At 50.4% G+C, this 14,026-nt stretch overlaps 1 long non-coding RNA gene across 2 annotated transcripts; it reads right to left on the reverse strand.

Moving 5' to 3' along the window:
- Positions 1–270: 270 nt before the first annotated feature.
- Positions 271–13,254, reverse strand: LOC135454881 (uncharacterized). 2 transcript variants are annotated; one of them, XR_010442214.1, is made up of 5 exons: positions 13,207–13,252; positions 3,937–4,038; positions 3,670–3,779; positions 547–673; positions 271–438 (listed from the first exon to the last, which is right to left on the reverse strand). It is a non-coding gene; the product is annotated as an uncharacterized LOC135454881 (long non-coding RNA). The 2 variants fall into 2 exon arrangements; XR_010442213.1 differs by lacking the exons at positions 271–438; positions 547–673; positions 3,670–3,779; positions 3,937–4,038 and adding exons at positions 9,202–12,078; positions 12,464–12,587 and having other exon boundaries at positions 13,207–13,254.
- Positions 13,255–14,026: the final 772 nt, after the last annotated feature.

Here is a 14,026-nt window from a genome sequence, read left to right on the forward strand (position 1 = left end):
CCTTTATGTAATAAAGAGTTATATTGAGGCCCCTGTACCTCTTCACTGATGCAAGTGCACTGCTTTTATGTCTTTCAGCTTTTGTCCCTTACTAAGAACATGAAGAGACACTAATTCTGATATTGGAGTGCCTCTTTTGTTGTTATTTTGCTCATGCAGCTAGTGAAGGGATTTTTGCTAAAGTGAGGAAACCAAGCCCTCAGTCACTGGCATTGAGGAGGGAAGAGCTCAGGGCAGGAGGTGGATTGCAGCAGGCAGGCTTACCTCCTCTAACCCACCTTCCCCTGTGCATCCTTCACACAGAGCCCTCTGATCTGGTCCTTGCTGCTGGGACAGGCTTCTCCATGCCTGTGCTGCTCACCAAGTGAAATCACACCAAAACACATTTCTCACGTGAATCTACTCTTCCTTTTCTCTTCCTTACCCAAGGACTTGAACCTACCAGAGACACAGGAGAAGTGAGAGATGCCACACAGGCTGGAATACTGGGAAGCCCACAGAAGGGTTGGAGAAGAAGGAATTCACAGTCTCCAACCCCCTACTCACCTTTGCCTTTTGTACCTTTGGGCTGAACACTTGGATTCCTCCATCAGATGGCAACGCAGCGATCCAGAGCCACTTGGCATTGGTGCTGTTATTGTCTCACATTCCCCTGTTTGCTGGCACACCAGACCTGGAGCAGAACAGATGCCATCCCTCTCCAGAGCCCCTGCCAGCTCTGGGTGCCAGCTGTGCCCTGCCCTGCATCCTTCCTGCTGGATGCGGGCACAGGGGCAGAGAGAAGGGAAAGGCATTTGGAGCGCTGGAGCGGCACCAAGGGAGCGGGGAGCAGCCAGCGAGGAGAGCCCTTCAAAGAGGAAGATCAAAGCGTCAGAGACGGGAGAGAGCCGCGAATGACAGATCTGGTTTAAAGAGCCATCTATCTCCCAGCTCTTACTATGTAAATGACTCCCGCTCGCTGGCTGCCGCTGCTGAGGTAATTGCTGATGGTTTTTGGAAGCACCGCCTCCGTGCCAGGACACCAAGCCCTGTGCCCTGCTCTCCTGGAGGTGTTGGTGGCAGGGATGCTCCCCAGCGAGCTCCTCCTGGGTGAGGGTGGAAGGCTGGCAAGCTGCTCTTTGCTTGGCCCATCTGCCCTCCCCGATTCCAGGTTTCTCCACAGCCTCCTCACTGTGCTGTGACCCTCAGACCTCCCATCCCATCTGTCCACGTTATTGCATTCACTCCTTCCCAGCCTACTTCTCCTTCCACTTGCTGCTCCTCACTGTCTCCTTCTGGGGCTCCCTCCCAGCCTGGCCCCTTTCTGCCCACCCAGCTGGGCACAGGGCTGCCAGAAAGGCACAGCCTGACCCGACCAGAGGGGGAAACACCTGCTGGCCATGGCTGGAGACAGAATTTCAGAATGGAGAGGCTGAGGAAACTCCTGCTGGCCCTTGTCAGGTTTATAGCACTCGAATCTCCCAATGGGGTTGAAATGGGGTTAGAACACAGCACCCAGGCCAGGACCAAGGAGGCAAATATTGTTTTTTGGAGTCTCTCAGGAAGCCTGTTTGCCAAAGTCAGAGCTTTTTTTTTTTTTGGAGAAATAGAAGTAAGCACTTTGCCAATGTCACTGCTTTGGAGCGAGCCAAGGCAAAGCTGTTCAATGGAGACATCCCCTTTCCCTCTCAGGAAGAGCTGACTCCAAGGCCAACCCCACAGGCCCTTCCTTTTTCTCCCCCCCCAACCATTTTCCCTCTTCCAGCTCCAGTGCCTTTAATGAAAGCTAGATAACTTTTACTTTCCTCACAGGGTGGTCACTTTGCTGCCTTCCATATCTCCAGTGCCCTCAGGATCAGCATGAACTATGGGGAAAAGCAGATTAATCTCTGGGGAGGGTGGGGGTTACTGCAGGAGGAAGAAGGACACAAGCCTACAGTCTCTGGGAGTCTTCCTCGCCTTGATAAAAAATCAGAGATAATGGCTCACCCCAAGCCCCATGGAGAGTGGTGAGTTTGGATGCACAGCTCTCCCAGGGGTTAAGATGTAACACATTTCCCTCCCTGACTTCATCTGTCTCAGTGGAGGGAATGAGGCCCTGAAATTCACCTTATGGGCTGAAAAGGAGCATGAGAAATTGCAGCCCAAAGGGTCAATTTTCCAGAAATATCTAAGTACCCTGGAACAGGGGCTCGAAATGAAAGTGTCTCTTGAGCCATCTCTTTCCTTCACTGCTCTGGTGTGATAATAAGGTGCTTTTTATGTAAGTGACCTATTTTCCTGGGAAGCCAGTTCTCCAAGTGGGGAATTGGAAAATGACTAGTGCAGCAGTTTTGTACTTTAATATGTTTTCATTCTGTGTGAGCAACAAGCAGCTACTGTACCCAGAGGACAGAGGAACTGTCTGCTCTCATCAGGGATGCTCCCTGGTGCCCAGCCCAGACAGGAGGTGGGAGGCAGGCCCGTGCCATGTGCCATGCAAGCCCCTGGCAGGCAGAGCCTTCCCCTCATACCTGCTGACAGAAAAGCCTCTCCTCCCTTCCCAGATGTTTCTTTGTTCCTTTGAAAGCTGCTAAGATGAGGCTGGGGAAGAAACTGAGGGGACAAAATTGAATGGAAGGGGAAGGGGTTGCTGGCTGCAAGCTTTGGGATGGGCTGGGAAAGAGGGGCTCAATGGCTGGTGGTGAGCCCTGGCTGCCCACCCATGGTAGAGTCACATGTAAATGAAGGTGGCCAGGAATGCTGAATAAACAGGGGGGCTGTGAAAAGGAGGGAGGCATTGACATCTGTTGTAATTCATATTGTTATATATCATATTTCTAGGGTCTCATACCTTCTGGGTGGTTTTCTCACAGCAGCTCTTCACAGCAGAGTTGTTCCTACTTCTTCACCAGGGCTCCCCCAAGGCTCTCCCTGATCAACCCACCCCCTTTTATCCCAGCTACCTCCACGGGCCACAGCTGCCACCCAATTTACAATAACTAGAATCGGGGCAGGGTCACTTATACAATACAGAGATCTTTTACTGCCATACATACATTTACTCAGGCCCCTATAGACATCTCTGTAGGAGGCTGAGCACCAAACACACACAGCCTGCTGGCACACAGGAAGGTGTGCTCCCAATTTGGTGTAAGCCCAGAGCATGGCTTTAGGGCACAAAAAGGGTTCCTTTCCCATATTGCCCAGAAATCAAGCCCAACTCACTGCCCTCACCTCTCAGCATTCCTGTGTCACATGAGGGGCGCAGAACACCAGAAATCAGCACTCTCATGTCCCATCTCTTAACTAAAAAAATTCTGTAGTCAGAACACTGCCCATGAACCAGCCAGGTGGCACAACCAGATGACACTCACAGGAAAGATGAAGCCAAATTTCCAAGACATGAGAAGCCCTGTTAAGGCTTGGGGCCATCCCATCACTGCTGGCAAGAAGGGGAGGGATTGGCACAATGGCTCCATGCTGAGCACCTGTAGTTCACTCCCAGAACAATTCTGGCTGAGGTATGGCTGCGCTCTCACACTTCCCCATGTGGTGCCTCTGCCTCCAATGCTTTGGCAAGCACAGCAGACCCCCTCTGCTTAGGAGGGGCCTCCCATGAAGGAAGAGGCATTGGCAGCCCCCCAGCATCATTCCCTGTGGCTTTTGGAGAGGTGGGAAGGCCCTGAGAGGAGCCTTGACCTTCCTTACCTTGTGCAGCCCCTGTTCTTGCCCACTGCTCACAGGTCAGCACGGGAGCTGCAGCATTCACTGTCCTCTTCTCCTCCACACCAGCCAGGCAGCAAACAATTAAATTTTGCCTAGCAGTAAAATAGTGCCAGAATTATAATTCAGGGCAGTCCCAGGAGAAGGGGAGAAGCAAAAATCTTTCTCCCAGAGGAGCCCCCTTCCTATCCAGGCACGTGGCACTTACGCCCCACTCACATGCTAAGGGTTCTCCCTTTGCTAAAAACTCACATTTTTAAAAATTAAAAGCCATGGTTCTGGCATGAGAGATGCATTCACCAGGGACAAGTTTCAGCTCACCAAGCTGCTGTGAATCAGTAGACCCCTTCGCCCCTAGGCATCAAGAGAGATTAAAAACCATTAGTACACTAGAAAGACAACTGTGGTTTAATCAAAACATCTTGGGAGCAGCTTATGAATACTGTTAGCAGGCAATATTTTCTAGTGTATTTGTCTCTCATTAAGAAGAGCCTAACTTAAGCAGCTTCCTTTTAGAGTTTCTGCTTTCTTAGACTTGAATTTGTTTTAATTGCAAGCACACAGGCTGGCTGACCACTCGCTGCCTTCTGTCCCTCCTGTATCCATCCCTGCAGTCCAACATTCCAGAATTTCAGCCACGATGCCGATTGAGGCCTCTTTTGTTTACTGGTTTCCTTCCCCTGGTATTTGCAATTCTAAATAAACTGAATATTTATTACCAGCTCGTCACTTTATACTGAGGACTGAGCTTCCCCCAACAAACACCCACACCCAGGCAGCCTTCCTGGGGTGAGGGGCACCTTCCCCTGCCCTGTGGTGGCCCCATGGGCTGGTCCCTGCATCCCTGAGGGCACTGCTGGCCTTGGTGGGCTGGCTGCTGTGGCAGGGTGCCCAAAAATAAAGAGCTTGCTGCTGTTACACAGGAGAGGAGAGTCAGGAGCTGGCTGTGGGCTGAAGGAAGCTATTGCTAGAGACAAAGACCCTTCACTTACAGCACTAAATGAAGAGCTGCTTTTGCTCGCTGGCCAAATGTTTCCTGCTGGCCTACCATGCACAGGCTGGGAAAAGCCATGCTGGAACAGGTAGGAAGGCTAAGGATGTGTTCAGGGATGGCTTTGCAAGGGAACAAGGCTGGGAAATCACTGGGTTGTTGCTCCCCCTTGTCTGCTGTGCTGCAGCTTTCCTGCCCATCCGTGCACAGAGAAAACTGGGCAGCCCAAAAGGAAGCAGCATCCAGCAAGGTGGCACCACCTTGGTGCCAGTCTCCCCCTCCCATTCCTGCATCTCACAGCTGCAGAGAGGCATCCCTCAGGACAACCAGCAGGAATTGTGTCCAAACCTCTCTGGGGGAAGCTGTCCCAGAGGGGTGCAAGTTCCTCCAGCCCCCCTCAGCTCCACGGGAAAGTGCACAAGCTAAATACTCCAGAATTAAAATATCTTTCTTTTTCTCTCTCTCTGAGATTGACAACTGAAGAATCCTCCTCTTCCCAAACACAAAATAATGAAACAACCTGCTTCCCAACTCTCCAAAGAAAAGTAAACAGCATTCAGAGCAACGCTGCTGAAAATGGAACAGCAAACCCTTCTGTCATCCTTTTTCTGACAGAATTGCCATGATTTTCACACCACTAGGCTAATATACACCATCTAACATTTGTCCAATCTTTTTTTTTTAAATAACCCAATCATGGAGAAGCTTCCAGAAGCTATTTTACAGCCCTGATCTCACCACTATGAAATTCTCCCATTCTTCAGCCTACATGTTGTTATGCTTTATTTCATTGCTCTAGTTAGTCCCCTGCCAGACGTCCAAAACACCATCAGAGGACTGCTCACTTGCAGCACCTTGACATGCCACTGTGTGACTTGTATGAAATATAGGACTGAAATTTAATCTATATGCCCATAGCCCCAAGCCATTAGGAGCAGGTTGTAGATTTATAACAACACACTTTTTCTCCTTGTCGCTGGCCCAAGGACTCAGCACTTGCACTGCTCTGACCCCATGGCTGCTGCTGCAGTGCTAAGTGCTGCTAAGGATGGCTTTGGGTTCATTGGCTGGCATGCAGGAGGAGCAGCAAGGGATAAGAACCCCTGTAGGTGCCATCTATACCCCAGCAGGCCCGTCCTGTCTTCCCACACAGGCAGGCAGCAGGCACTGAGGAATTAGGGCTCAGGCTGGCCCAAATGGGAACAGCACAGCAATCACATCCCAGATCACACCAAGACCAAGTCTGGCAGTTTAGTGGCACAGATGTTTGCGTGCTCCGGGTGATCCACAGCATGGAAGGCTCACACTGACCCTCCTTCCCTGCTGAGAGACTCACCAAGCTCAACATTTGCACCTCCACACAGCTCCCAGCTCTAGGTGTGCATCCTCCTTCAAGTCACAGACCACAAGAGGTTTGAGAGTCACTGCAACAGCACTTTGGAACACCCCAGAAAATGGTGAATGTACAGGAAGTCAAACTTATGACACCACTCACCACAGGGGCTCTGGGTATTCAAGGCTGTTATCTTGTTGTTATTATCATATTTCTAGAGTCCCATACTGTTGTTATTATATTCTTAAAGTCCATACCTTCTAGCTGGTTTTCTACCATGCAGTTCTTCTCTGCAGCACAGCTCCTCGTGGCTTCACAGGGGCTCCTCCAGGGCTCTCAGCCCACCCCTTTTATCCCAGTTACCTTTACAAGCTACAGCTGCTGCCCAACTAAGGACTTTGCAGCTGGGGCTCATTTAGAATAGCTGGGACCCACTTATCCAATCCATAGGACTCTCACTACACGAGGCTCTCAGAGGATAAGCTGGGCACCCAACCTCTCCCATCACCTGAACCACAGAATGCTTTTTCCTGCACCTCCCAGCCTGGCATGCTGTGGGAGAGGTTGATCATCAAACAGAACACCCAAGATATTGTATTTATCAAGTTATAACCCATGTTCTGGCTCCTTCAGTAGATCCCATCTCACAAAGTCCTCAAAATCCAGATCTAGGGAGGTCCCTGTGTAGTGGTAATGCTCCTGAGGTCTTTGTACTTTTTGCCAGCAGAAAACAACCTCTTCTCTTAAGGAAACTGCTTTTGTGCCAGTTTCCATTTTGCAATCTCTCAAAGAGCCACATGCTAGGCAGGAATTCAGTCATTCAGAAGCTGAGCATCTTGGGCATCACTCAGGGCACATGGAAGCTACTGGAGAAAAGAGAGGATGTTGCAGGTGCCCCAAAGGCTTTTAATTAATGCCAATATGGAAGATCAGGACGTAGGAGTGGTGGATCCCAGATCATACCATGGCATGCCCTGGCACTCACAAAACCTACCTGGCTTTGCAGGGCACAGTGTGCCACTGATGGACCTGCACACCCCAGGCCCACTGCACAAGGCAGCACTGGCTGTGCAGATGAGCCTGGAAACCTCTGGTGGCCTTAGAGGCTACTCCTGCCACTCCTGCCTCACAACACCAAGTGTTTTGGCTAGGAATTAGGGGTGGCATGGGGAATTTCCAAAGGCAAGAAAGAGCCCAGCTCCCCGGAGGCACCATCTGATCTGCTTGGCTGCAGCTCTGGCTCTGCTGGGGCAACTCCACCCTGCAGACCTCCTCTAATGAGAAAGCCTTCTGCACATTTCACAGGTCTGCCACATATAAACATGTAGGTCATTGCTGTAATCTCTTCATCTGGGTATTAAAAAGCCTGTCCAAGTTTAAGCTTGGGGTGTGTCAGTCTTATTATTCCCAAGGGCTTCTGTTGAGTTTGGCAGGGGAAGCACGGAGGCTGCCAAGGTTAATGAGAGCATTCCCAGTGGCAGGTGAGTGCCCTGCTTGCCCAGACTCTCCACCCAAAACGTGCTTGCAACAGAGCCCAGCTGCCCCAGTCCCAAACTGGGGAGAAGGGATTTGGGGGCTGAACAAGCTTTTTTCCAAAGCACAGGGTGCTCTGAGTCAACAGTGAGGGACTCCCTGGCTCCTGCAAGGAAGACTGGGATTTTTCTGAAAGAAATACTACCTGGCATTTAGCTGCAAAGACCCAGATTTTATCAGAGAGTGTAGATGTGTGTGAACGTGTGGTGAGTGATGGTGTGTGAAAGCAAGAGGGCACTTTGTTAGCAGCCCAGCCTCTGGAAACCAGAGCCTGCAAGGGAGCTGACTCCAGCTTAATATTGCACAGCAAATTGAGGGTGCTTGTTGCACACAAAGCAATAATTGTATCTGGTCCAAATGAACTCAGCCATCACTCCAGGATATAGTTATTATTACTGTTAACGGGGAGCTAACACCAGTTACTGCTCCAAAATGAACTCTTTCCTTGTCTCCTGATTGGATGCCATCACTCTCTTGCTCATAACAGTGATTGCTTTCTGCAGCCTCCATCCGTTTTCTCCGCAGCAAATACAGCTGCCTTGGTGTTTTGACTCCTTCCTCATCGCACTGATCAAGCTCACATTTCTATCCCTCCATCCCACAGGCATCCATGCCCTCCAAAATGTGAAGCCCAGGCCTAAAATCAAAGCAGAGAATTTTTGCCTGGCAGATGTACACCCAGATGCTGTCACACAAACACAAGGAAAATCAAGCCACAGTCAAAAACCCATTTACAAGCCAGCAAGTGCTTATATCCAAGGAATACCCTCAGAACAGTTTTCCCTACACAAATCCTGTCTTCTAGCATTTGGAATTTTATTGCCATAACCCTGCCTATTGTGGTCTGCTAGACTAAGCCCAGAGATTTGCTTGCTGTTCCCTGCTGTTCCCAGGTCAGTATTACTGTCACCCCGCACCAAAGAGGAGAGCAGAGCCCCAGAGTTCAGAGCCCCCTGAGCTCAGTGGCTTTCTGGGGGATGCAGAATGAGCTGGTGTCACAAACCCTGTGTTGGTTTTCCCCAAATGCAAACCTCACCTTCTACTTTGGAACAGTCACTTTCAAACACAATATTCTCTCTCAAGGAAAAGACACTAAAATATTTCAGAAATCAACACAAAATCCTTTTCATGCTCTGGCTGAGATTCTTCTCCGAGGTACACGCTGACCCTGGCTTCACCTTAAATAATATATACATTTCCATAAATGTTGCTGTTCATGGCAGTGGTGCAGACAGCTGTTTAAAGAGCAGTTGGCTGCTTTGCTCCATCAGGGAGCAACACCAGAGTGGCTGATGCAAGCCTGGAGGGTGGGTGGGCACTTTGGCTGGTGACAGTCCCTGCCTTGGCCCTGGGAGGTGCTGGTGGAGCTGGCACAGGGCTCCCCTCCACAGAGGGGAAGCTGATTTGGACATTCCCAGCCATGGCTTATGACCAGAGGGCAGCTTAGGACACAGACATCGCCTGTGTCTGAGGCTGGGGGAGAGAAAGGCAAAGGAGAGCATCATCATCAACCTGTCATCAGCAACCTACACAAAACACAGTCTGCTGTCCCCAAACGCCATTCCTGCACTGTCCTTGCAAGGGTAAGAAAGCCACCAGAGAGCACGGGACAATGACCACTCTTCTGGCCCCTTTGCCAGCAGCCTGCTCCACACACGCATGCAAATATTTGGGACGCATGGAGAAACAGAGCGGTGCTGTTCCACCATTCCAGGCACAGGCAGGCGCTGGAGCACACCGGGCTGTGCAGCCCTCGTACCACAAAGCTGCTCGGCCCTTCCCCCATGCCTGCAAACAGAGAGGAGAGGCAGAGCCAGCAGCCCCGTGTGCCGGAGCAGCTCTGTCCCCATCTCCTGGCAGTGACAGTGCCTCTGCGCCATCTCTTGGCAGCTGCATTTGCATTTCCCCTCCTGAGCAGCCAACAGAGCTGCTACAGCGAGACACGGCCGGGGATGCTCACCGGGACCTGCAGCGGGGAAACAAGCGTGAAACCGGCCATCCAGAGCGTGGAAAGATACCGGGCCCTTTTCCGTCAGCTACAAACACAAGAGGACCTGCATGTTTCCTGTGTGTGTGGAACAGGACATTTGCACCCGTGCAGGATGCAGCACATCAGACACCCACCCGCACCAGGCATAGGAGCTGGCAGTGAGTGCTTGACAGAGAAGGATCAGACCCTCACAGCTGGTTCAGGGAAACGTCTAGAAAACATTCCAAAAACATTCTCTTCCTGAAATCAGGGTTTTCCTCAGCTACTTCCCCTGCAAAGCAGAGCTAAAGCACAGTGGCGCTGGCTGACAGGTACCTCCTGAACAATGTGCAGGCTACAGTCACAACCCCAGCAAGCTGCACCAGCCAAGCCTTGGCCTGGGACATGCCAGCCCCTGGTGGCTGAGCTTCTTCCTCTGTGATTATCGCTGGGCAGCCCTCTGCCTCCCCCAGGCTTGCAAGGGACACAAGGAGCGCAAGCACCTCGTGTCATCGGCTCCCTCTGTCAGCTGGCAAGGCAGCCCTGCACGCCAGCCAAGTAAGTTAATCAGGCAATGCTTAGGGGACCATAAATAGTTCTCAGCAGTGTGATTTGTCTGAGTGCACGGGATAGATATGCCATCAGCCAATTTACCCACAGAGTCAGAAAGGAACCAGGCAGCAACGGCTGTGAAAGCCCAAGTGCAAAGCGAGGCTGAGAGAGGGGAAAAAATAAAAGCAGAGAAAAGACTGCAACACTGACAGATGAGCATTTTGGCAGCAGTCACTGTGTGTGTGCTTTGTGTATCTCACAGCATCGTTGCAAGGCTTAATTAAACAATCAGGGCCACGGGAAGTTCAGGTGCTGTGGGAGAACAAGGTGGTGGCACTGATCCTGATCACCAGAAACGTGAGCTGCTCTGGGGGGAAAGGGGGGGAAAGATCCATCTTCTTTAGATCAGAGCAATGCCAATGGGCTTGGCTGACACAGGAAGAGGAATTGCACCTCCTCATCAAGAATATTCTTTATCTGCCCGTTTTGGGTACAAATAAGAGTAGAGAGATCATTTTGACAGCAGCGATGAGATTGCTCAGAAAATGAACCTGTGAAAATTGATTTCTGAGCTCTGTGTTAGGAGTGCAAAAGAAGAATAATTTCATGTTGTCCAGAAATGCAGATTTTCCAGTTTGCTTGCTGACACCTACCATGGAAAAAAATAAACACACTGCGTTGGCTAAATCCTTGCTTTTGACACAGAAATGCAGTGCCATTTACTTCATTTTGAGGGCTTATGTTTTGTTTTATGCTCTTTTTTTAAAAAATCATGTTTCAAAACAGAACATTATTTCAAAATGAAAAAGGGAAATGTTTTGTTTGGGAACTGTGGGAATAAAACATTTAGACTGAAAAAAAGCCACCCTCCATTATTTAAGCCCAAACTATTTGTCGTACTTGACATGCATTTGCAAATGGATTCAGTTGCCCTGAAAATTGAGGGGTTTTTTCCTTGCTGATAGCTGCTTCAGGGGGGAGGAGGGAAAATAGCCTATTTCTGCCTTGGAGTTCATTTGTTCCTGAAGCACTTCAACTCAGCTGGAGTCAGAAATGTTCATTTTCACTGGGGGAATGACCAGGCTGTGCAAACAGCCTGCAGGCGAGGGGTGGCAAAGGTGCACTGCTCTGTGCTTTGCCATCAGGAAGGCTGCAGCCCCTGCTTTTGCTCTGGTATCCTAACATCCCAGGACATTAAAAAATTTGGGATTGCACATCAAGACCTGTTGAGAAAGCCTCTGGCAGCCTGGAAATGCTGTTTGGCCACAAAAAGCACATTTTTTCCCAACAGAGCAGCTCCTCAGAGCTCCCCTGAGCACAGACCCCTGTACCAGACCATTGCTGGGTGGCTTTGCCAGGAGAAGCAGCAGCCAGGTGTGAACCCAGCTGCAGGACACATCCATGCAATCATTTGACTCAACACCCCTTCCTACCAGGAGGGCAGCATTTCTCTTTATGGAAACGTTCTTCAGCCCTTATCCAACATTTCTGCTGCTTATTCTACTTTTGCACTTCTAATTAAGCTCCTTATTAAAGCAATTAATTCTCCAAACACAAAACTGCAGTGAGTGAAAATTATTACCAACCGAAGGCTGTTTGGTGGAGTGTGGTAAATGAGTCGTGGAGGGCTGTAGCTTAATCCTGGTCCCCACGGATAAGGATTGTTGCAAGAAAAGCCTTCCCCCACTGCTGGAAGGGTTTTTTGCTGGGGCTCAGCAGGTGACAGGAGAAAAGAAAAGCACAGACACACCCCTCCCCTGAGAGCAGCACTACAGGAGCCTCCCAAACTCATCCCTGACAACGCAGCCTAGGCATCCTCTTGTTTTGTGGAGTGCCGTGTACATTAGGGTGTAATAACAAGCTCAAGATTTAGGACTCCAGGGCCTGAGGGCTGTTCTTCTCCATTAGCATAACAGCCATGCAGAAACAGACAGGGGGCCATTCCTCCCTCCAGGAGCCTTCCCTTCCTCTCCACACCTTTCTTTCTCCAGGCTGCCAGCTCTTACAGACTTCACCCTGCCAGGAAGAACAAAAGCTGCTGCTTTCTCTCTTTAGGTGGAATTACCTTTCAGAGCACAAGGAGTCTTTGCCCTACAAATCTACCATTCCCAAAGGCAGGCTGTGATAAAACCCCACCCTTAATTCCGGTCTATTTCAAAAGAAAAGGGGTGGGAAGAAACAGCAATGCAAGAAGGATAAGAAGTAGCTGGGGCTGACAAGCAGCTCACCTGGCACAAGGAGGGCAGGCACAACACTGCCTGCCTGGCTGGCTTAGAGCATCCCATTATCTGCCCGAGCCACAGGGTAGTAAGAACATTCATAATACCTGAGAGACAGAAGTAAGAAGAGTCCTTTTCCCTCCTCACCCTGTTGACACCCATTACGTGGCATTCAAGAGTACCTGCTCTTTTTTTAGTGCAGACACATTTGACCATCTAAAGTTTTCTTTCTCTCACTTAAGCATCTTCCTCCTCACTGCAGACCTGTTGGAGTGAGCAAAGTACCTTTCCAGGCACCCACAGGACCTAGCAACAAAAAGGGGTGAGGACGAGCTCCAGCTGAGCCAAAAGCAGTGCCAGCAGCTATCCTTTAGCTTCATCCATCCCTTCCCCAAAACTTTTGTTCTCTGCCCCTGCTACAGTGTAACCTCCAGGTGACAAAAATCCCTTTCTCACCACGCAGGGCAGAGTCATTAGTTAAATTTCCTTCTGGCATTCCCTGCCATGGATAGCTCAGAGCTGCAGTCAGCTCTTCCTTGGCTTCAGGGCCCCTCTCTCCCAGGGGCACACATCCCAGGGCCAGTGATGAGGAGCACAGCCCCTACCAGTGCTGTGCGTGCAAGAACAGGGCTTTGCCCTCCCTCTGTGCCTGCAGAGACCACAGTCACTAAACTTGTGGACAGAACAGGATAAAACCTCCCTAAAATGCTCCCAAACCACACAGACATTCTCTCCTGACTCTTAGGTTCTACAGTAGCAGCTGTAGCTCCAGATTTCCATACATGGCTTTAGCCAAAGCCAGACCTCCAGACTCTTTCCTTGAATGGTTAGCAAGTAGAGGGATGTCTCAGAAATGTTATCTTATTGTTATTATCATATTTCCAGAGTCCCATACTGTTACAATCATATTTCTTAAAGTCCATACCTTCTAGCTGGTTTTCTACCATGCAGTTCCTCTCTGCAGCACAGCCCCTCGTGGCTTCACAGGGGCTCCTCCGGGGCTCTCAGCCCACCCCTTTTATCCCAGTTACCTTTACGAGCCACAGCTGCTGCCCAACTCAGGACTTGGCAGCTGTGGCTCATTTAGAGCACCTAGGACCCACTTATCCAATCCATAGGACTCTCACTACACAGAAAGGCATTGCAAGTGTTAAGTTCCTCCACAGTTGGCTCTGGCATGCTGGGGAGCCCTTTCCCATCAAGGTTTGAGGGATCCTTGTTTTCTCACCCCAGGCAGAGCCTGAGCACAGAAGCAGGAGATCTGGTTCTCCCCCGTGCTCCAGAAGTTCTGGGCTCCACCTGCCCCTGTGTCCTTGAGCAAAAGATGGCAGCTCCCAACCCTGACATCAGTCCAGGGGTCTCTCCAGTTTTGGTGGAATTCAGGAGGCTGGTGCCAGCCAAGGGACTGCTGTGTTGGATGTGTCAGTGCTGGGAAGGCAGTGCCTCTCTTTGACTGCCAAATGGATGATCCTGTTCTAAGGCTGCCACCAGAGAGGCTGGTGATAGAAAAAACCTCCTTCAGCCAAATAACTCCACTCATCTGTCTGTCAGGAGAGGAAAGAAAGCAGCAAAACACTTTGGGATGTCAGCCAGGCAACTGTCACAGAGCAAACAGCTGCCTGGCTCTCCCCCAGTGACAGAAACACAGCAGCCTTGGCACAGGAACTGGGAGGATGCAGTGTGAGCCAAGCAACAAGCAAGCCTTGCTTGGTCCTTGGGGTTTGGGGGGAGCACTGTGCTGCTCC

The sequence above is a fragment of the Zonotrichia leucophrys genome, chromosome 1, assembly GCF_028769735.1.
Source record: "Zonotrichia leucophrys gambelii isolate GWCS_2022_RI chromosome 1, RI_Zleu_2.0, whole genome shotgun sequence".
NCBI lineage: Eukaryota > Metazoa > Chordata > Aves > Passeriformes > Passerellidae > Zonotrichia > Zonotrichia leucophrys.